At 47.3% G+C, this 21,459-nt stretch overlaps 1 long non-coding RNA gene across 1 annotated transcript in view; it reads right to left on the bottom strand.

Annotated features, from left to right (window-relative positions):
• The window catches only part of LOC137856464 (uncharacterized), a 256,606-nt gene that overhangs the window by 19,871 nt on the left and 215,276 nt on the right, over positions 1 to 21,459 (bottom strand). Inside the window, exons 6-10 of the long non-coding RNA XR_011096467.1 lie at positions 16,533 to 17,998; positions 9,188 to 9,417; positions 8,744 to 9,086; positions 5,802 to 6,055; positions 510 to 658 (exon numbers count right to left, since the gene is read on the bottom strand). This is a non-coding gene — a long non-coding RNA (uncharacterized lncRNA). The remainder of the gene's footprint in view (positions 1 to 509; positions 659 to 5,801; positions 6,056 to 8,743; positions 9,087 to 9,187; positions 9,418 to 16,532; positions 17,999 to 21,459) is intronic.

Below are 21,459 nucleotides of genomic sequence, written 5' to 3'. Positions count from 1 at the left end.
TCAATGTGGGTGAAGTCTGGTTTCTTTTCATAGAATCACAGAGTCATTAAGGATGGAAAAGCCCTCCAAGATCATCTGGTCATCACCAATGTCACCCACTAAACCGTGTCCCCAGGCACCACGTCCAACCTCTCCTTGAACACCCCCAGGAACGGTGACTCCCCCACCTCCCTGGGCAACCCGTCCCAACACCCGACTGCTCTTTCTGAGCAGAAATGTCTCCTCATTTCCAACCTGAACCACCTCTGGCACAACTTGAGGCCATTCCCTCTGGTCTTGTTACTGGTTACCTGTGAGCAGAGGCTGACCCCAGCTCCCCACACCTTGTAGTGAGGGGCCCGAAGCTGAGCACAGCGCTCGAGGTGCAGCCTCACCAGAACCCTTTTTTTTTTTTTTTTAATTATTTTATGTTAGACTTCATTTTTTTTTCATTTTCTTTGCCGGTTGGCATATCTCTAAAAAGTCAGTGCGCATTTCTGAAATTTCATTGCACATCCGCGCATCATTACCTGCCGTCTGGGCGCTGGGGGCGCGGTGTGGCGGGGGCTTTCCCTGGAGCAGCAAGGCGCAGCCTGGGCTCGGGGGGAGCAGCACGGCTCTTCTCAAGCAGAAGGCTTCGGTCCGAGACAAAGGAGGATTGCTTTCTCTCTAGCTGTACCTGGGGAACGAAAAGGAAACAGCGAGGATTAAAAAAAAATAATAATAATAAAAGGTAGAATCTTGCTATTTTTAAAACCCGGTCCAAAGATGAACAAGTTGGTGAGCAGAAGGAAATGCTCCTCATAAATGCCTGACTGCAGTGAAATATGTGAAATATTCCAGGAAAACACGACAGAGGAGTATTTTTGCCAGTAAGTGTTGGAGCTGAGCAAGCCTGGCGCATCTCAAAGAAAATGATGGACAAATGCTGCAGGGCATGCTGAGGAAAATAAAATGCTTACCCTTTATCCCAAATCCATTCATCTGGGGACCATTCTGGGAGCTGAACAAAGTTTTCTGAGTTTTCTTTTTTTTTTTTTTTCCTCTCTTTGGCCTTGTTTTTTCAGTTTCACTATACAAGTGCCTCTGTTCCTGGCTCTGGCTTGGACCAGGAGCTCCTGGGCTGGAGGAGAGATGTCACTGGGTGAGGGCACTGAATTACCTGCCCCGTTCACGCAGCCCTCCCCAGGCAGCTTTTCCCCCAGACTAGTTCTAATTTATTTGGTATTTTGGCCATTCTCTGTAGTCATAGCTGAGGCGTAGGAGATCTGGGTGCAGACGGTCTCTAAATCTGGATGGACTTTTTGGAGCAGAGGTGGGACATTTTAGCTAACTTTTCTCTAAGCTTCTGTCTTGCTCTGTAGCCTGGCAGTACATCCCATACTTCTGACAAGGGCCAAAGGCACCACGATAGAAAAGAAAACCAGCCTCCAGTGCATCTCAACCGAGAAAATATTTTTGCCAGGTTCTCCTGAGTTCTCCGGATTTCAGAAAAGCTTAGGAGAAACCTTGTTTGGTTGTTTTTTGTTTTTTTTTTTCCCCAAGATCTGGGCTGAGCAGGCACCATTAACCATTTCAGGTCTCCCCTTGCTGCCAGTCGAGGGGAAAATCCAGGTCCGAGCGCTTCCACTTCTGCCTTGCACGGAGGGAAGCAGAGCCAGAGGCTGGGCGCCATGGGACTGATGTTACACACGTGCCAAAAGCCATTAATTAAATTAGAGATCTCCGGCGGCGGCCTCAGCAGCAGCTGTGCCATCAGTCATCGCACCCCAGGCTGACACGCAGGCACTGTCACAGGCAGGGAAATTGTGTTTTTTTTTTCTTTTTTTCTTCTTTTTTTTTTTTTTTTAAATGGACATGGCACCACCTGTGCTGGGGGTCCCACGGCGTCACGGAGCCCTGCTGGTTCGCCACGCCTCGTCCTGGTGATGCCGAGTGGCACGGCGTGGCGTGGAGGATGAGTGGATCCCAGCCGTGCACGGGAAGAAACGAATTGCTGCTCTCTGCAGGATCTGGGACGCCCGATGGGGAGCTTTCCAAAAGAGCTGTGGCTTTTAGACAGTTAATCAAATAAGAAAGGCTGAGGGTAGTCACTACACCCTTGGCAAATAGCAATCCAGACACAAGAGCAAATAATTTGTGTCAGCATGACAGGAGAAAATGGAATGTAAACTTGCTAAACAGCCAACGGATACCAGCTTTTCTAGATCTGTTTGTCTGTCTCAGCCTGAGGAAAGAACCCGGTCACCTTTACATTTGGGATCCATTTACACTGCCAAGGGCTTCGTTTTTTTCTCTCCACCCCCAGAAAATATATTCGTGGGGAGCAAAAGACAATAACTTCACACCTCCCGGGCCAGCTCCCCCCTGCCCACCTCTGCTGTGCTGCCCGCAGACATCCTGGGGCCTGTCAGTGGCATGGGGCAGCCTGGCAGCCCAACTTTTAAACGTATTTTTATGCAGAATAATAAAAAAAAAGGAATAATAGTTTAGTGCCGGTGAGAAGCGGCCCGCGTGCAGATGACCCGCGAAGAGAAAATTGTCAGATAAATTATTTGTATTGAGTAATTTGACCGTCTGTCCTTGGAAGCCTAATGAATAGGTTATTTTCTGCAGCAGCTGCTGTTCAGGCTCTCAGGCGCGAGCCCACGTGGCCCTGCTGTTCAAAGGGAATTATTGTGCTGGGCGTTTTAAAATAACTCTTCAAAAATTAAAACTGGGAGCGCGCTGCCTGTCGGCGGGGAGGAAAGGTGGCGTGAGGAGGGTCGAAGCGGGTGGTAAAATGCCGTGAGGCCCCAAAAATGCAGCATCCCTTCGTCCTGGTGGCGTGGCCTTTCCTTCGGGACAGAGAGCAGGCCTCACCTTCCACATTCACACAGCTCTGTGCCATTTGGTCATGCTTTGGTTTACGCAGGACACGTTGTGTCCCCTTCCCTGTCTCTGTGGCTGGTGAACGCGGGGCTGTCTGCCTCCATATCCCGGCTCTGGCATCTCCTGGCACTCAGGTGGAGCTGTGGGGAAAGCCACCCTGTGCCCTGCCGGCCTGCTGTGCACTGAGAGCTCATTTTGAGGCAAAATCTGCTGGTTTTGTGCTGAAGGTTGTTTGGCATTTTGCAAGTATGTATCATGTGTGATGTCCAGTGTGCCTGTTGAGCCCGTGTGCACTTTTACACCGAGTTTTCTCAATTATAAAGACCTACAGCTCTCGTGGTTTTTAGAGCCCACAATTTTGAAGTCTGTTCTCGTGATGAATTCCGAGCCTGCAGCACGAATCTGCTGATCCCTGCTCACGCTGCTCTCACAAAATCCCCTCGGATCAAACCGTCTTTTGGGAAGATAACCTTACCTCCCACCTTTTCTTTGATGCCTGCTAAGTTACTGCATCCCGAGGAGCCGCTTTGCCCCTGGAGAGCCTCTGGTCACCAGGCCACAGGTGCCACCTGCCCTAACCACGGTCCACAACGCAGAAAATGCTGCTTGTTCTCTTAACAAGGGAATAGCACAAGCTCAGAAATCACCCTTAAAGCTGCTCCATGCTCAGCAGGCATCACCAAAACGCCCTTGGGACACCAGAGGGGCTGGCGTTGCTGTGGGCAGAGTCACCAGCAGCATGTCCGTTATCATTAATGCCGGGACATATGCGCAACATGTACAGCAGCAAAAGCAGGCTGTAACAGCAGGTGGCTGTCACATCAGTCACATCTTTTTTTGTCTTTTTTTTTTTCTGCACATTTGGGCTGATATATATATTTTCTAGGTAACCGAGGTACGCTTTTTCAGCAAAGAAGCAACTTTTGCAGTACCTTTCATTGCACGATCTGCGCACGGTACCCTTTTTTTTTTTTTATCAGGACTGATTAAGATTCATCTTTCTTTTCTCAGCCTCCAGAAGTGCCGGCTGAGGTTTCTATTTACACCTGATACAAGATCAATGGGCTAACAATTAAGACGGTGGTGTGCTGCTATTTCAAGTCTGTTGCCTGTTTATTTGGCACAGCTGTCTATGCATGCGGGCTGCGTGATACAGAGGTTGCCATGGTTAAAAACTGTGTGTGCCGAGCGCTGGGTAAATAGTTGCACAACTTGCTGTGTAAATGCCAGGTAGCACATTAGAGTTTCTCTTGGGCGGTTGCGCTCAGCCACGAGCTTTCTCCCCAATTTCTGTGCCCGCATTGATTTTGTTCGCCTGCACGTACCCGTACAGAGTGAGATGAGGAAGAGGTCTGCCACCAGGAAAGGATTGCGTTTGTGTTTAGCCTACAGAGAGGAGGATGGAGCAGACGTGCAAATCTTCACAAGCATGAAAGGCCACTGCGAGGAAGCCGGGAGTAATCTCCTCCATCGCTGGTGGCAAGGGAAGCAGCCGTGGTCTTCAATCGCCGCGAGGAAGAATCGAGTTAGGCATCAAGGAGTGACTTTGTAATGATAATGACGGTGAGGCAACAGCCTGTGGAGGCTGTCAAATCTCGATTGCTGAGGATCTCTAAGAGCAGATTGCATCTCTCTTTGGCAGGAGTGATATACTGCGACTAATGCAGCCTTAAATCAAGGAAACGGGCTGGATGACCTCTTGAAGTGCTTCATAGTCCATAACTCTATTTATGCCATTAATATTTGGAGGCAGAGCCTGATTAAACCGTGAAATGCACCAAACGCCGGTTCTTCCATCCACAGCCTGCTGGGAGAGGACCCAGGGTTATGTGGGGAGCAGCTCAGCCCGCAGGAGGACGGGATTGCTGTGCCCAGACTGCCAGCCAGAGCGGGATGCTGGCTTTCCTAAAGAGGTACCCAGTGAGCATCTTCTGGTCCGTGCCCCTTTGGCTACCTGGCATCATGTCCTGCATCAGGGGCAGGGAGATGCTGGCATGCAGCACGCCCTTTCTTTGTTTCCCACACTCCAGCTCAAGGTTTTATTTTAAATAACAACGCATCAGCAATAGAAAATTAAAAATGTAGTGCTGTTGTTGATTTTTTCGCTTCCATTCCAAACAGCTTGTACTTGCATTTTCCAGCACGTCTTATTTGCGTTTGGATCCGCAGATGTAAAGGGGGCCCTTGGGGTCAGGCGGTGCAGGTTTCCTATTTTTCACATCGCTGCACCCACAGAAGGACAGAATTCGGCATCATTCACATCGCATGGGGGCCTTCCTATTCATTCTGGGTTTGAGGCCGCCCATTTTTCTTGCAGTAATGCTAAGGAAAAAAGAAAAAACTAACAAAAACCACAACCAAACCCACAAACATTTTTTTGCAAAAGGCTGCTGTAGGCCCAGATACCGCTGTGGGTTGTGAATGAACATGCTTCCCGGTGACATGGCTTTTGCTAAAACAGGAGAAATATGAGAGGCAAAAGTAACCTGTAATGGTAGCATGCTGCAAGATGGATTAGCAGATACAGGGCTTCTGGAAAAGGCTCACCTCTCACAAGAGCCTGGAATTGCTCATCTGCCAAGTGAGGACTTGCATAATAACCGCTAATTGTTATGTGATAAATTAATGAATTAGATTGAAGTGCTGCAGAGATAAAAATAATCTAGATGTTTGCATCACTTTTATTTACCTAAATCGAAAACATTGGTGTGGGATCTGCAAGGAAATTAGTAAAAAATACTGGAAGAGAAGTTTATAGACATGATGGCTTCCCAATTTCTCTGTGTGGCAGCTGCATTTTAACCGTGTCTGCCCTCAACAGCCTGCCCTGTTCTCAGTGCTTTGCCGTGCTGGCTTTACGTGCAGCCTCTTTCCTTTCTGAATAATCAACCACAGCTTGCACAGCTGCAAATAAAAACACACCCGGCGCAAGCCTGGGTAGGAATTCTTACCGACTTCACAGATGATGAAAGTGATACCGCCGTGGGGCCTGGTGCGGGCTCACTCCTGCCAGCAGTTGTTTTCACGCTCGGTGGCTGTGGTGTGGAAGATTTTGGGCAGACCTGGGCAAGGTGGCTTCGAGAGAAGGAGCGAGGAGGGCAGCCCGTGCCCACACCTCGTGTGGCTTTTCCTCGGTTCCCATAGCAAGAGATTTGATGCAGCGTTAATTATGCAAACTTCACGTCAGCTCTGTGTGGTGCTCCCTCTGTAGCAAAACAAAAGCACAAAGGAACTGTTTTTATTATTATTTTTATTATTTTTTATTATTTATTATTATTCCAGAGTCATATTGCTAGCCAGTCTCCCGGGCTGGCCCGGTGGCCCTGACCACGGTTGGGGTTTTGCGGTGAGCAGCCAGGAAATTCTGCCTCTGGAAATCATGCTCTAGAAAGCTGAGCAGCTGGAGGCAAACGAAGGATGGAGGGGAAGGTCCTAGCAACTGGCTGTTGGCATGAACAAGCCGTGCTGATGCAAAGGGGGAGCTGACAATCCAGGTGAGCTACGTGCCCGCGGAGCAATGGCTCTGCTTTCGATATCAGCCGCTCTGAGCAGCAATCACGGCGAGCAGCTCCCCAGCAATTCAGCCTGGAATATGTTTGCATGGCTCGCCAGATAATTCGGAGCGGTGGACATATTCATGGAAATTGTGATGGCTTTCAGGACAATGCACGAGCAGGAGAAGGGGCTAAATCCAACAAATCGATTCCTTGCCGTGAATAGCTCACACCGAACGAGTTCCTCGCGATAAGGCATTGTGCATTTCCCATTTCTAACTCAAATCAGCACACTGCTGTGCCATCGCATTGTTTACGCCTGGAAATTTTGACTCAGTAAACCCTGAATCACAAAAGTGAGGTTACAAGAAACTTCTGGCATGTGGAAAAACAAGTCCTGTTCCCCCCCTGCAACCCACTCCTCCTCCAGGGTGCTGCTTCCCCTCTTTGAAACCGTATTTTTTTTCCACTTGGACTTCTCTGGACTGGGGCAGATGCTGGCATTAATTGTCCCCCTCTCCTGGCTGTAATGCCATGACTTGATTTCAAAATTCAGATTCTCTTGAAAGACTGGGAGGGAATTTTTTGTCTCAGAGGCACACTGAGCCCTGTTGTACCTCTGCTGGCACTCACTGGCCACAGGTCAGAGGCACCAGTTATCCACCAAACACTTTTTCTGGGTTCGTTTTCCCATCACACCATCGTGAACCTGGGAGATCCAGCTGCCGGGCTCAGGAGTCAGAAGAAATCGGTGTGTCCACGACCCTTGCTTTGCCCTGTGCAGCACCCGAACAGAACTCAAAACCCTATCAGACAATTTCAGGGTGACAGCAACTTAGTGTCTGAGCGCAGCAGAGCTGGATTTCACCCAAAGACTGTTTTGTCCAGATATGCCACTGAAAAGAATTGTCTCAGCTGGGTTGGTAATTACATGCAAATGCTTTCTCTTACGCTCCTAAAATATTTGCCTGTTTCTGTTTGTGCTGCTGGATGCATTCGAGGAGTACTAATTGCTGCAGTCTCATGGGGAGGGGCATACTGGCCAGCTTAGCCACAGCACAAGGCATAGAAAGTTATGATATTCCCTTACTTTACCCCGTTTGCTGATCCTTTTTGTGGTTGGTGCAAAGGAACAGGCTCCCTGATACCCGTAGGCGTGCTCTCAACCCCAGCATCACTTTTGGAAGCAGCTCACATACCTCCAGAATTGTTGCTGGGTGGCTTTTTTTTTTTTTTTCTTTTTTTCTCTTGGCTCTCCAAACGTACTAAAGTGTCATTAAGACAAATGGCAAACATTTCTCCTTTTCTCACATCTGTCAAAACTTCCAAATCTACTTTCATGACATTTCACACGGAATTTTTTTACGTACCACTCAAAGGACATAGAATCCTAATGAGCCTTGCTTTCGTGATTTTAATCTGCCGTGTGTGCTGCTGCCCTCGTATAATAAATTAACAAAAGGGAAGCGGGGAACGAGTGGTATAAAGAGCTGCGGGCTGGTGGGGAGGGAAAGAAAATTAGGTTGGTACCCACACAGGATTTGGAGGCGCTCTTTGAATGTGGTACCAGTGCTGTCTCACCAAGGGGGCACGTTGCAGAGCACTTCTCCAGCCTGCACCCCTTGGGCAAGGAGGCTGAGCTCCTCGATGGCAAACAAACTGGAGCCCTGAAGGAAAATGCTGTAGGACTTTGGAGGATCTTTGCATTGCCGGTGTCAGCAAAGTGTTAGGAACTGAAAGAGGGCTTCATTTTCGTCCCTGAATTTTAAAAATAATTTGTTGTTTCTGCAGTGGCAGACTTGGCCAGCAAAATGTTAACTGATGTGCTTGCTTTTACTGGCCGTAAATGTGTTAGCTGCTATATAATAGTTTCTAATGGGAGAATGAGAACGCTATTTTTTCTTATCAAAAACAGAAGGAAAATGTACCAAAAATTGCTTAAGTGCATCCTTTATGGAGGAAAAGAGTGGACAGCCATTTCTCTTAATTCACCACTGGGAAACTGTCGATGCTGGTAGCTCAGGTTCTTCCCTGTTAATGACTACAATACAAATAGAGCCACCTCCTCCCCATCCGCTGGGCAGGGGAAGACAAGCTCAAATGGACCGGCTGCTTGTAATAGCTTGGATAACAGCAATGTAGTTAGCAAGATGCTGTGCAAGTCTGTGTTAGCCTGTTGAAGGCAGCCCATGAGCAAAAGACCTGGTTTCAGTGCCAGAAAGGAGTGTTGCACAGTGACAGCATGACACCTGCAGCTGCAGCTGATGCAGGATGGCTGGGCTCCCATCTTTAAGATACTAACTCTTCGGAGATGGCCTGTCTCGTTGTGTCATAAAAAATGTGGAACTTGTGGCTGGTGTGACACAAATACACAGAAAGAAAACGGTAAGGTTTCTTACTGGGATAAGGCGCACAGTCATTGAGATGCCCAAGGTCTCCAGGTGACTTCCAGCCCCTGCCTGAACCGCCACAGCCCCTGTCGGTGGCCTCGGAGATGAAAACCTCAGCCTCCTTCCTGGCAGCGACGCGATGCTCAGACCAAATTGCCTCTCGCTGCCTCCCCCGAAGCCAAAGTTCAGCCTTCTCCAGCAGCGTCAGTCAGCAGGAAGCCTGGATAATAGTTTGACACGGTGTGCGGCAGCACAGTGCCTCCACAAAGACCTTGCAACCGTGCTCCTAATATATTTCCAGAGCTTCCCAATGAAGCAGATATGGCAGAAACTTATGAAAATTTGATTTCACCTGCAGCAGGGGAAAGAGATGGGGAAGATGGGTTAATGTGCTTCTGAGAAGAAGATCCTCCAGGAGGAACGTTTACAGGTAATCACCCGCCCTGCATTTACCTTTCATGCCTGATGTCATCTTTTGCTAAATTGCCAAGATGTTCGTTCACATCAATAGCAGCCTCGGAGTGCTCCAGCTTCAGGAAATCAGCGTGCGTTGGGGGCCTAACTCTGAACTCAGAAGAACAGTCTTGTGTTTTTTCATACCACCGGCGAAATGTAAATGTCGTTGGTGCAATGTTCACTCATTATCGCTGAATCAAAGAGCAGTCTCAGTTCCTGCTGGCATCCTATGTAAAAAAAAAAAGAGGAAAAAAAAAGTCTCTCTTCCTGTTACAGACATCCATTGCTATGTGAATGGCTGGTACTGTCTGCTGCTCGTGGCTCACGTTCGCCTTGATGAGCTGCCCTATTTGGGGACTGTTTGGAGGAGGCACTGGGCTCGTAAAATCATTAGTTGGAAAATAAAAGTAAACCTGTGCCCGATGAATTAAGCACACAAAACACATGAATAAATTGATAGAGGCTTGCAAGGAGGGGGGAAATGGCACGAACTAGGTGCGACACCACGGTTTGAGGCAGATGAGCTTCATTGGGGATGAATGACAGGGCTGAAGTAAAAATAATCAGAACTCCCGTGTAAAGTGATGCTGATGTATTCTGAATGTCACATTACGCTGCACAGTGCTATGCTCGCTCTGGAAATGCTCTTTAATTATAGCTGCTCCAGCCTTAAAATCACAACACTCAAATAGGGTGGAGGTGGGCGTCATTTAAGCAACACAAATCACATTACTGAGGGTGCAGCACAAATAGGAAGTTCACCTCCTAGATAATTTAGCAAGACTTACATTTGATTCTTAATTATACACAGGTCTATTTAAGGCTAAAAGTTTAAAGGGGGTCTGATACATTTTGATTAACTATTGTCCTTTTTAAATACTTCTTTCTGCTTTATCTTTCTAATGCTCACACGGGGAATTGCATTTGTATGTTTGTGCTTTAGGAGAGGGATGTTGCACAGCACAGCGGCAATAAAACGATGGGATGTGACACCCCTTTGCCTCACGAGACTCTACAACTCTGACTCCTGAGATAGCTCTCATCTTTTGAGGGGTGCTTCTCTTCCTTTTCGTTCTTTTGCTGGAGGTCAGTGTGGTGGCGTATCGGCCCTCCATCCCGATTTGGCAGGCCAAAATTACTCGGGCACTTCTGTCCTCTCCTCTCCATCAGCTGTCACAAAGGGAACCATCCCCTCAGGCTTCGCTAGACACATCCCACGCTCGGACAGTGATCCACGGGGGAAGTTTTAAGCCCCAAATTCAGTTCTTGAATCAAATGAGACAGCTCCACCCATGGCTGGTCGAGTGTCTTGGAGAGTGCAACCTGTGCCTCTGTCGGCTTTGTAAACTTCAGCTAAAAATAATTCTTTCATCGAGCACTTTTCTCCCACAGTTTTCTTTTCAGGACTTGGCACCAAATAAAGTAGCTTAAGAAAAAAAAAAAAAAAAAGCACAAAACAGGACAGAATTTCAAGCAGAAAAACTGAAAAGCCCCCTTGAGCCACGGCCACACACAGTCATACGGATCCCTCCAGAGCAAAGCTTGCCACTTGTCCTGCAGCAGATGTTTTCCTTCCTTCAGACGGCACTGATGCATCCACTCGAAGAGCCCTGAAGAAGGATTTAAGACCTGGAATCACCTAGGCCACTGCTTTCACCTCTCCTGTGCCAGATGGAGCCAAGGGACTCAGGTGCATTGGTGGAAGGGCTTCTCCCTCCTCTCCTGGCAAAACTCCTCGTCTTCGTAGGGAAATTCCTGGGGAAGTTCAAGCTGGGTGCCTGCGCTGGCTTTGCAAAACACATTTAATGGTTACGAAGAAATTCATCCATATCGTGAGTGATGATTTGGCAAGCAAAGAGAGAAAAAAAAAAAAAAAAGAAACAGCAGCTGGGTTCCTTAAGGAAAATAGCAGCAACAAGAATCTGTGATTGACTCAGATATTTATTAAGAGAAAAGCATGAATGAAAAAAAACCTGAAAGAACGTCTGTTCCAAACTAAAATGTTTTCCTGACAGCTCCCCATGAAAAGATTTTAAAAACAGTAACATTAGTGGCAAAGTACAGAAATTAATCTTTCTCTAAATAAAAATAAGATGTTGAAAAGTATGTGAAATGCGAGGAAAACGCTTTTAAGTATCAGAGTGCCCCACCACGTTCCCCACGAGCAGAGGATGTGTTTGTCAAAGGCCTCCAGACTGAAATTCTCAGTAACAGCGGGCTATATGTGCCATAATTTACCATTAATGAACAAGAATGTGGTATTTCAAGGGTGTTATGTTTCAGTGAGGTACATATTTTGAAAATTGCTTTGTAGCTATTTGAAATTAAATGACTGATCGGTAGAACCACTGAGCTACCTGCTCCTACATGAGCGGCTCTGTGATCCACACACGCTACTCCTTTTTCTAATTTTACCTTATTTAGGTGTAAACCTTCTCCGCGCCCACTCTTTTTGAGGATCGCAGAGCGGAATAATGCACGTGAAATGGGTTCAGTCCTGGAAAACCAGCGGTTCATTTTAGTTGAGAAACCTGGAGCCATGCAGAAGCGCTCATGCTTGCTCCTTCTCGCTCACTCTTTTTTTTTTTATTATTTTTTTTTTTATTTAATATCTTTCTGCTCTTATAGTGCCAAAGGAAAAATTCAGTCAGAGCCGAGTCTCCGCACGAAATACAAGAGGTTTGCTGGAGTCCCCTGCTGTGCAGGGAAGAAGCATCAGCTGATTGATCCACCATGTCATTTCACCTTCTCCCAAGATTTCACAGCCTTAAACGTCTTTGTCTGTAAAGATCCTAAAGCTGGTGTAAATATGATTGAGGTTTTACACCGGGAAAGAAAATCAAATGTAAGCTTTAAGGGAAAGAGGTGTGCATGCGGAAGAAGCAGGAGCCGGATTCGGAGGCGTCGCTTCTGAAGCCACGAGCACGCCTGCATTTTGCCAGCTTGGAGACCTGTGAGGGAGCAGCTTTGAACACGCTCCCCGCTCCTCCTAACGAGGCTCAATTTGCCACGCTGACGTCCGTCCATTCGGGTGGGGAAGCGCTCGGTGCTGTGCACGTCGCCCCTGCCACGCTGCGTGGCTGCAGCCCCGGCCCTTTGTGCCGCGCGCTCGCAGATGGATGGCTTTTTCCATCATACATCACGGCCGTGACAGCAGGCTGATGATCTACAACTCCGAGCTCTGTAGCTCTGATGATGTGGCTGTGGCTGCAGTAATAATGTGGGCCTACTCCTGGGAGAGCAATGCCGCACGGTGTGTGTGTGTGTGTGTGTGGTTTTTTTTTAAAGGTGAAGAGAAAGGCTTAAATCCCCTCTCGCCTGCTATCTGTCTCCTCCCCAAAGTCCCAGATCAGCGGGGGAATAAAAAAAAAAAAAAGATTAATCCATCTTCTGCAGAAACACCGGCACCGGCACGAGAGAGCGCACTGATTTAGATGCTTGGCAGGATGTCACAGAATCCAGGCTGGTAAATAAAGATTTGGCAGATATGTAAAGGAAAGAGCAACGTTCGGGTCTTGCACCCTGACGGGTGAATATTGCACTACGGGGAGCAGAAGGAGCTTGGCTTTGGCGTGGCTGCAGTTCAGCCGACACTCGCAGCCCCTCACAGGCTCCCAGCTCTTGGATTCTTCAAACCATCCAGCACCACAGCACGCTGTGCCTTAGCCCGAAGCCCAGAAAAGTGAAGGGAGATCTTCAGCAAAACGAGACCGAGCCTCAGGTGTCACAGAAGTTGGGAGAACTGCCTGTGCACACCGGTGCAAACAGTGCAAGTTGCCTTTTTTATGCCTTGTGTTGCTTTCTAAAGCGTGTGTTTCTGCTCAGGTCACAGGGTTTTAGGAGGTGAAGCTGAAATCTGTCTCCGAGTCAGTGCAGGTGAAACCATTCCACCTCTTCTCCGGCAAATGAAACAGCACGTGCCCGGGCAGCCACATTAATGCTGTTAATTAAGCTACACCTGTTTGCAGAGGACCTTAAGCAGATGTGGCACTGCAAATGACAAGGCGCCGAGGCGGAGGGCGGTGACCCAGCCCTCAGCTCGGGCTGAGGGGTGAGGAGAGCTTTGCTCCTCCAGCTGCTCCAGCGATCCTTTCCCAGCAGATGCAGCCTGGGGGCATCTCTGCCAGCATAGGTGCAAGTTTTAAGCTGAAGGAGGGTAGTTTGAGATCAGGTATCAGGAAGAAATTCTTCCCTCAGAGAGCGGTGAGGCCCTGGCACGGGCTGCCCAGAGGAGCTGTGGCTGCCCCATCCCTGGAGGCGCTCAAGGCCAGGCTGGATGGGGCTTTGGGCAGCCGGATTTAGTAGGAGTGGGGAACCAAGGGCAGAGTGGCTTGACATTCTCCGTCACTCCTGGTGATTTCCCCACTGATTTTGGGGGCCTGGTGTCTGGTCTCTCCTGGCACCCCTAGGCTGGTGCCCACCATCCAAGCTCTCTTAACACTGCCCAGGACTCTTGTTCCATTACCTGGTCCACCCCAGAATTACACTTTCCCTAATGTTTAACCTATTTTTTGCCTACTGCAGTTAAGATCCATTAGTTCCTGTTCTGTCCTCACTGACTAATGAGAATTGCTCCCAATCCTCTTTATAATGTCCCTTAATGTGCTGGTAAACAGTTATGCGTCCCTTCAGCCCGCTCTTCTCCAGGCTAAACATGCCCAGCTCTCTTTGCCTTTCCCTCGCAGGTCTTGTTTTCCAAATCCTTTATCACCTTTGTTGCTTTCCTGTGAGCTCTTCCCAGTTAATCTCCTTAAAAATATGCTGCCCCGCACCGAAGGCAGCGCGCCATTGCCTCTGCAGCTGGAGGAGAGCAGCAGCATTAGCATCATTCTCTCGCCTGGTTTTCCCACCACGCTGTCCTTTAATCCGTCGTCCTTCCAGATCTCTGCACATCCTCCTGGGTCTGAGCAGTACCTCCGTGCGGGCTGGCTCTTACAGGCACACGGAGATCCGCGTGCTTGGCTGTGCCAAGAGCTGCTAATGAAAACACCCGCGAGCATGGGGGAATAAACTCGCCACCTGTGGAGCCTTGTTTGGCATCCTCATTCAGCCTAATAAAGAATCATTCATGTTTAATTGCTACATTTGATTGTTTAATTACAGTTATTTTACATGCCATCTTGTAGTTTTGTCTTGGCTTTAGACACTATCTGCTACCTTACTCTTTCTGAATAGTGAATTATACTATAATAGAAAATTATGTTAGTCAAAGAATTAGAGCTAGGCCTTCAAATTGTAATCAGGATACTTTTTTTTTAAAATCTGTTCATAAAACCCTTTTTACTTGGCATTGCTTTACAGATTCAGATCCAGAGGTTTTTTTCTGTGTGGCAAGAATTATACAAATAACTCTTTCAAATGCTCTTGCCGGGCCACAATATGGGTAGCCTCATCTTCTCAGTGAAGTTTTATCAAATTATGCTTACTTTGTTTAAATGCCAATTCATTTTAACAACTGCGAGATTTTTTTGTAGCAGCTTAACTTGGCATAAAATTAGTTTATTGCAGGTTCACTTAGTTCGGCGATACTCTGACTTCAAATCAATACAAATCTGTCCTAAACTTCAAGGAGACAGCCTGCCTGCAAACCTGACTCCTCCTTAGCTAGATGAATGAAAAGGAAGCCAGGAAAACCCCCGTGTTTCTGCAGTGGTGCCTTTTTGTTGTCCCCATCTCGTGCTGATATTGTCTCTGGGTTCACCCCATGCTCCCCAAATGTGGCCTGGCAATGAACCCTTTTTCATTTAGGTTTCCACAGGTCCAGCTCCCTTCTCAATGATATGCTTAATGACTTCCAGAAACAACGGCACACCTCTGGTTCATCTGACAGCCCCTTCTTTGTATTTCTGTAAATCACACCGAGTCCTGCACCGCAGATATCGCCACATGCTGAGCCATCCCTGCTTCTTCCCGTGGCTTTAGGAGCAGCACAAGGCATCACTGGTTTGCTCTGAGCCCTCCCGGCTTTGCTTTTCTTTTTCTCGTCCCTTGGTAATGCCTAAATCTGTCTCCAAGCTGTTTGCCCTTGTGTTCTGCCCACCCAGAAGAGAGGCAACTTTCAGAGACTGCTCTTTAACTAAGCTGTCTAATTGGAGAAGGCTTTAGGATGCTAGCAACTGGCGCCTGGGATTTAGAGAAAAAATATGGAAAAGGCGTTTATCAAATAATATAAAGAGGGACTAAATTCAGGGCACTGCACTCTGTGTAGGCTCTTTCCTAAGAAAGAAAAGAAAAAGCGAGCTGAAGAGCTGAAGGACAATTTAATGCTAGTTATTTGCCTGCTTGGAGCTGGGAGGCTGTAAGGGATTTCCCTTTGGATGTCTCTCAAGCTCCTTCCCAGGAAATTCTCCCCTTGCTTTTATTGCTGTCTCGCCTTTCCCCTTCTTGCCTCCTACAGCTAGGAAATGACCTGCCACCTGAGTGCCTTTTTTTTAAGGGTAATTTCAGCTACTTCTTGTTAAGATTTTTTAAAAGATCAGGCTTATGTACTCAAATCAGTTTAAAGTGCTTTGCAAGAATATGGCGCAGCAATCATTATTCATCATTTGACCAGATATGAAAATAATCTGCACTCATAATTAGTTTCTTAAAATGGACAGTGTAATTTTTACACACGCAGTAACAAAGTAGGAAGCGACTGCTATTTCTGCAGCAGACAAGGAGCATCTCGCTGAGACAAAGCTACGGCGAAGCAGGCAATTTTCAGTTCTTTTTCAGCAAGCTTTCTATATCCTTTCTTGCCTCTGCACTCACAGAAAGCCAATTTTCCATGTCCCTTCTACGCACAAAATGGGGCAAGATTTTAAAGATACAGCTCCACGGCATCTGACTGCAGCAGGCTGAAAGAAAAATGAAGTTCAGCACTTAACTGATCCCTTTGCAATATTTCAGGGTAAATTAAAAATCAAAATGTCAAGAGGTTCAATATGTCAGCGAGCTTTTTGACAGGGCGGCCACTTTGAAGCCTAAATGGGAACTGCGCTCTTTTTAGAAACCAAAACCAAATGCGTGCAGCTGCTGCACTGGCCCTTCGCCTTTTTATTTTGTAGGGAATAAAATTAGTAAAATATTCTGGCTGCTGTTTTACTCATTCTCACAGCGGAAAGCCTCCATTTCATAGAGTAGGTATCTATTTAATCCAACAACTATTTTTCATTATCTGCATTAAGGTAAAGCCTGCTGATCTCGCCCTCTGCCTTTTCCCACTGAGAAAAACCATCTTCGCTGCCCGCAACGTGTTTATCTTGCTTGGCCCTCAGCAAACCATTTTATTGTTCTGTTTTGTTTTGCCATCTCAGTTTGTGTTTGTAAAACAGGGGAGATAATAAATGATAATACCTACCTTCTTTAGAGAGATGCGGTGAAGATTAATTAGTTCTTGTTTATACAAAGATTGGCAATAGTGATCTGCGGGTTTGCTAAACACCGGAGTGATTGCTATCGCTGCCTCGCTTGACAAAGAAGCACAGTCAAGGACAGGAGCTGGTGCCACTGCAATCATTTATAGGACCGATGATAGCTGTGGCCTTGGAGAAAACTCTCCCGAACCTTCTGCATCTGAGAACAGGAGGAAATGCGGATCAGGACTCACGGGTCAGGTAGGCAGAGCAGCGCTGGTGGGATGGAGCTGTGGTAGGCTCTTCGCTTTGTTTCAGCAGAAGCAGGGTGACCAGCTAGTCCTCTGGTGGGGATTTCTCCTCGTTGGAGCTGTCCTGAAGTGCTTCAAGTCCAATAGTGTGCCATTTCCATGTGGCAAGCAGAAGGGTGTCCAGGTATCGCGAAGAGGCTTGCTTTCTGGCTGGGCCTGTGCTGCCCCAGCCACATCACAGAGGACACGGGCAGGGAATCTGAGGCAGAATTTGGTTGCTGAAGCTCCAAACTTGCTCTGAACAACACCAGGAGCAGCTGACCTGCTCTGAAGGTGCTTATTCTTGCCCAGCAGGCTGCTCCTTCAGCTGGTGTGGACGTGGCATTGGGGCCCACCTCAAGTGCTTTGGCCACAGCACTTCTGGGGTATTTGTTACCCCCCCAGCAGCCAACCAACAGCCCCCCATCACAAACCCTTTTGTGTGCTGGGAAAGGCACACAAATAGGCAGGCTGAACTGCTTCTTCAGTGCTCAACTGTTTCCTCCTGAACCTTGCAGTAGATGCAGGGATGGACTCAGCCTCTCACGTTCACGTCTTTGCCGCCAGTTGCTGCATGCGTACCCTGTGCCACAGCAAATTGACACCTTTCTCTCCGGCCTGCTGTGTTAGTTAGACACTCACGGGCAGTCCCATAGGCACGTTAGGCTATTTTCATAGCGGTGCAGCCACAGCAGAATGTATTTTTCCTCACAGCCATCCAATTTGCTCTCACTGGTGCGCTCAGCTTTGCCGGTTTGCCAAGCACATCTGCTGCAGGCAGGGCTGTCTGCGCACAAAACGATGGCAGGCCGTGCTGGCCTCCACACATTGCATTCCCCTTCTCAGCACAGCTTTCTGTAGGCTGCGAGTGTCTCTTTTCCCCTTCCTCAGCAGTTTCTCAGTTCTTTGTCAGCTGTCCCAACCCTCCTGTGCCCCTGGACCACCCGTGGTGAGGAGGAAAGGAGATATGGTATATAAAGGATACATACCACAGCTGACGGTGCAGCAGGTACCCAGATAAGATGGTGGGGCCATTCGTGAACGACTGGATTTCTGTACTTCTGCTGTAGTTTTCTGTAGGACTGCTGCAGTTCAAACAAACACCAGGAGCTTGCTTCAGCCTTCGTTACTCACAGCTAGGTACAGTTGTGCCGGTCCTCTCCAGCCATCTACTTGCTCACCTGAATAAAAATAAATAATAATAAAAGTTTCAGTTACCATGGTGGATAGTTATGCTGTTAAAGTCAAAGCTGACAGGTTAGACTGTGCAAGACCAAAATTTCATGCCACAAGGTATCAGGCAATTGACATCCATTTCGAGTCACAGGTAGGCAGTCGTTTAGCTGAAAGGAAGGCTGTATTTGGGCCAATTTGCATGGCAGTGCGTGTACAGGTGGGAGCGCAATAAGGCAGGAGATGCTATCACTGAGATTAGAATTTATTTTTATAGCCTCAGTTGGGATTGTGTTTGTCTGAGGAAAAAATGGTGCCCTGGAAAAAATTACTAAACATCTGCTAATTTAATATTGTCTGTGTCCAGTAAATATCCCTTTAGTTTTCTATTTCCAGTTAAGATTAATTTTCTGATCAAAGAAAGTTTGATCAGAAGTACATAGCCAGCACAACAGCAGCAATATTACATGGCTGGAGGATACGTGTTGTGTCTTTGAATCTCTGCAGGAAAGTCAGCCAGGAGGGGATGATGATGGCTTGTGGTAGAAGCTCTACAATAAATAATAACTCTTTGTTGGTTTGGGAAAAGAGCTATTTTTATGCATCCCTTTCCCACTGACAAACAGAAAAGTTCTTTCCTCACTTTCAGAGCACAGTCTTTGGTTTACGTATTTAAAACTGTTAGGCTGCTTTTGGTTGAGCCCTGTGCTAATTTCAATTATTTTTATGTTGATCTCTTAAAAACATCCAGAAGAGAAGAGTGCTACCTCGCCATTTGTTTTGGCGTTGCAGGCGATGTTAACAAGATTCATCTCCATCCTCCCAAGCCCTTGCCTTGTCCCACACAGCAGCCAGACAGTCCTCGTCTCTTCCACTTCCACGCAGCCCTGCTCGATCAGCTGTCCTCACCACGCTCAGAGCATCTCACCCACGCAAGCCCTCCGTGGTTTCTGCTGAGCCCATCACCGGTCCTTCTGCAACAGCATCTTCCTCACCTCTCCCCTGCCATCTCACTCAATATTCGCCGCCTGGCAGTGCCTGTTCACTGGGTGGCTTCTTACTAATATCTGGCCCTGAATGGAGGCTTCGTGCTCGGAGTATTCCCAGCACCATCTGCCGTCTTTCTTTATTTCAGTTTCTAGAAAGGGTTTTGCTGTATCTGAGAGGCAGAGGAGGAATCCGGATCCGGCTGACACAAATCCCAGAAAACGTTTGTCTGTTTGCCTTATGCACTAATTAGTGCAGACTTGGTCAAAAGTGCTCTGAACTTTTATTTATTTATTTTTCGCCTTTCTCTAGCATCTATCACCATGACAGCAACGTGCTTCAACCGCAGGAAATTAAAACACGCGACGCAAGCAGCTAATCAAATGCAGAGGCAAACAGAAGACTTCTGCACAGAGCCCTCGGTGTCGCTACAATCCTGCTTTGACAGGAGGCAGAGTTTCTGCAGGGAAAGAAAAAAAAAAAAAAGAAAAAAAAAAAGATGTTTTGTTTGTTTCAAATTCCCTTTTCCCTTGGAAGCGTAAACGTGAAATCACTCTCTTTTCTTCCAGTGGGATGTCTTATTTATTTTCCTGCTGGTGGCTGGTAAAGGAGATGCTGCTGGGTTGCATCCTGGCTTTAATCCACGGCTTGCACAGCTCAGCGTGGGGCTGCGGTGGGACTGCAGCTGCAGGACCCGTGGCTGCGAGGACAGGTGGCCCGCCAGCTTGTCCTCTGCCACCCTTGCTGAACCGAAATGGGGGCAAAGGAAAACCTGGCAGGAAAACAATTCCCTGCAAATCTCACAAAGAACCAGGTGCTTGGTTTTGTAGGAGCCAAAACAGACCTCGTGTTTGGGCTGAGTGAAGCTTTTTATATCTGTGGTATCCGAACGTAAGTGTTGCTGTGGTTCCCAACATGTTGTGACCCTTCTGAAGTTTTCTCACACAAGCTCGAACCCAACACGGCAACACCAAGTGCCGAATTGTGCCAACAGCCACGTGTGAATGGCAGAGTTAGGGCTAAAACTCAGCTTATCCTACACCCTTCCCCTCAGTCCCCAGCCGCACGGTGCACTGCTCACCTCCCTCTTGCCTGTAGTTAAGACAGCTCTTTTAGGAAAAAAAAAAAAAAAGGATTTTATATAAGCAATGAAGAGAGCCTAGTAAAAGGCTAACAAGTTCATAACAAGTTCATCTTAGGCTCTTTTTAACCTTCACAGTGACCCTTTGGGCGCTGTGCAAGGTGTTGCCTGTGTCAGTCCCAGTCGTGACCCTGCCAGAGATTTCAGATAGGCTTCTGCTAACTTCTCTTGAACGCTTTCATCAGATCATCATCTTATACTGGAGTCTTCAGTTGATTTCTTTTTGGGAGCCGTGGAGTTGTACCAAAAATAACATTTGGTTTATTCCCCTTGTACCTACATTTGGTTGTATTCTTTGGAGTCAACAGTTCAGACATCCAAGTACAGCTATCAAGGAGCATCACATAGGACTTCATTCCTATTAATCTTTCTTTAGGACTGAAAACTGAAATGCATTTTTTGGACTGATAAAATGTCTGCTATGTGAGTAACAGATCCCGCAAAGCTCGAGGCCTTCCCTGCACCCAGTGAATCTGTGCAGGTGGGTCAAGTTATTCTGCTTTGCTCCCGTGAGCGAAGTCTGGATTTCACAGAGACATTAAGTAACTCCTCTCATAAATCCACACAGTGCCATTAGTACCCTTAAATCCTCTCAAAATAATTACATTGCTTCTACCACAGGTCAAAAACTTCGCTGTGTTGTTAAGCACCTGCTGTGTCCCACTCTCCAAAGGAACAGAACAAGTCAAGGTACAAAGCAACGGGGTCCTCTCCCAGGTGGGACGGGGAATCCCCATGAACCTGAGGGACTCATTATTTGCCTGTCCACCCAGATACGTGCAGGATAATTTACCAGCGGGCCTTTTTCAGCAGTGAATTACACTAATGATTGCATTCATCTCTTTTTTCGTCCCTTCTCCAGCTTTTTGAGTTCTGCAGTTGATATTAATTACTGAAAAGCACTCACTGTGTTGCAGGGCCCCTGTAAACAAGGAGCGGATTCCTTGCCAAAAGGGCGCAGCAAGGTTAAATACTGAACACCACTCGACGAGATTTTGCAGGGATTTTGGACATATGGAGCCATGAAAGTGCCTGAGGCTGTCATCAGATCCACTTGGAATCCGTAATCAGGAGCGAGCTGATTGTCTTTGCTTTTCATAATTCTGCATTTGAGTAGTAACTCTCCAAACTATCTCATCCCATAACGTCTTGGCGAAACTTTCATTTTGTGTACACAGCTAGGCAGCCTCTGCCTGCTTTGATTTTATTTCACGGCATCTTCCTCTTGTCTTTGTTTCGCGTTTGGAGGTGCCAGCTGAGTGGCTGCTGTTTTTAAGGATTTTTTCTTTGCATGCTTCTTTAAAGTGATTTGCTGTTATTGAGTATGATGTATTTTAAATG

This window comes from Anas acuta, chromosome 4 (assembly GCF_963932015.1).
Source record: "Anas acuta chromosome 4, bAnaAcu1.1, whole genome shotgun sequence".
Classification (NCBI taxonomy): Eukaryota; Metazoa; Chordata; class Aves; order Anseriformes; family Anatidae; genus Anas; species Anas acuta.
The sequence above is the reverse complement of the archived record's forward strand: the minus strand, read 5'-3'. Positions and strand labels throughout refer to the sequence as shown.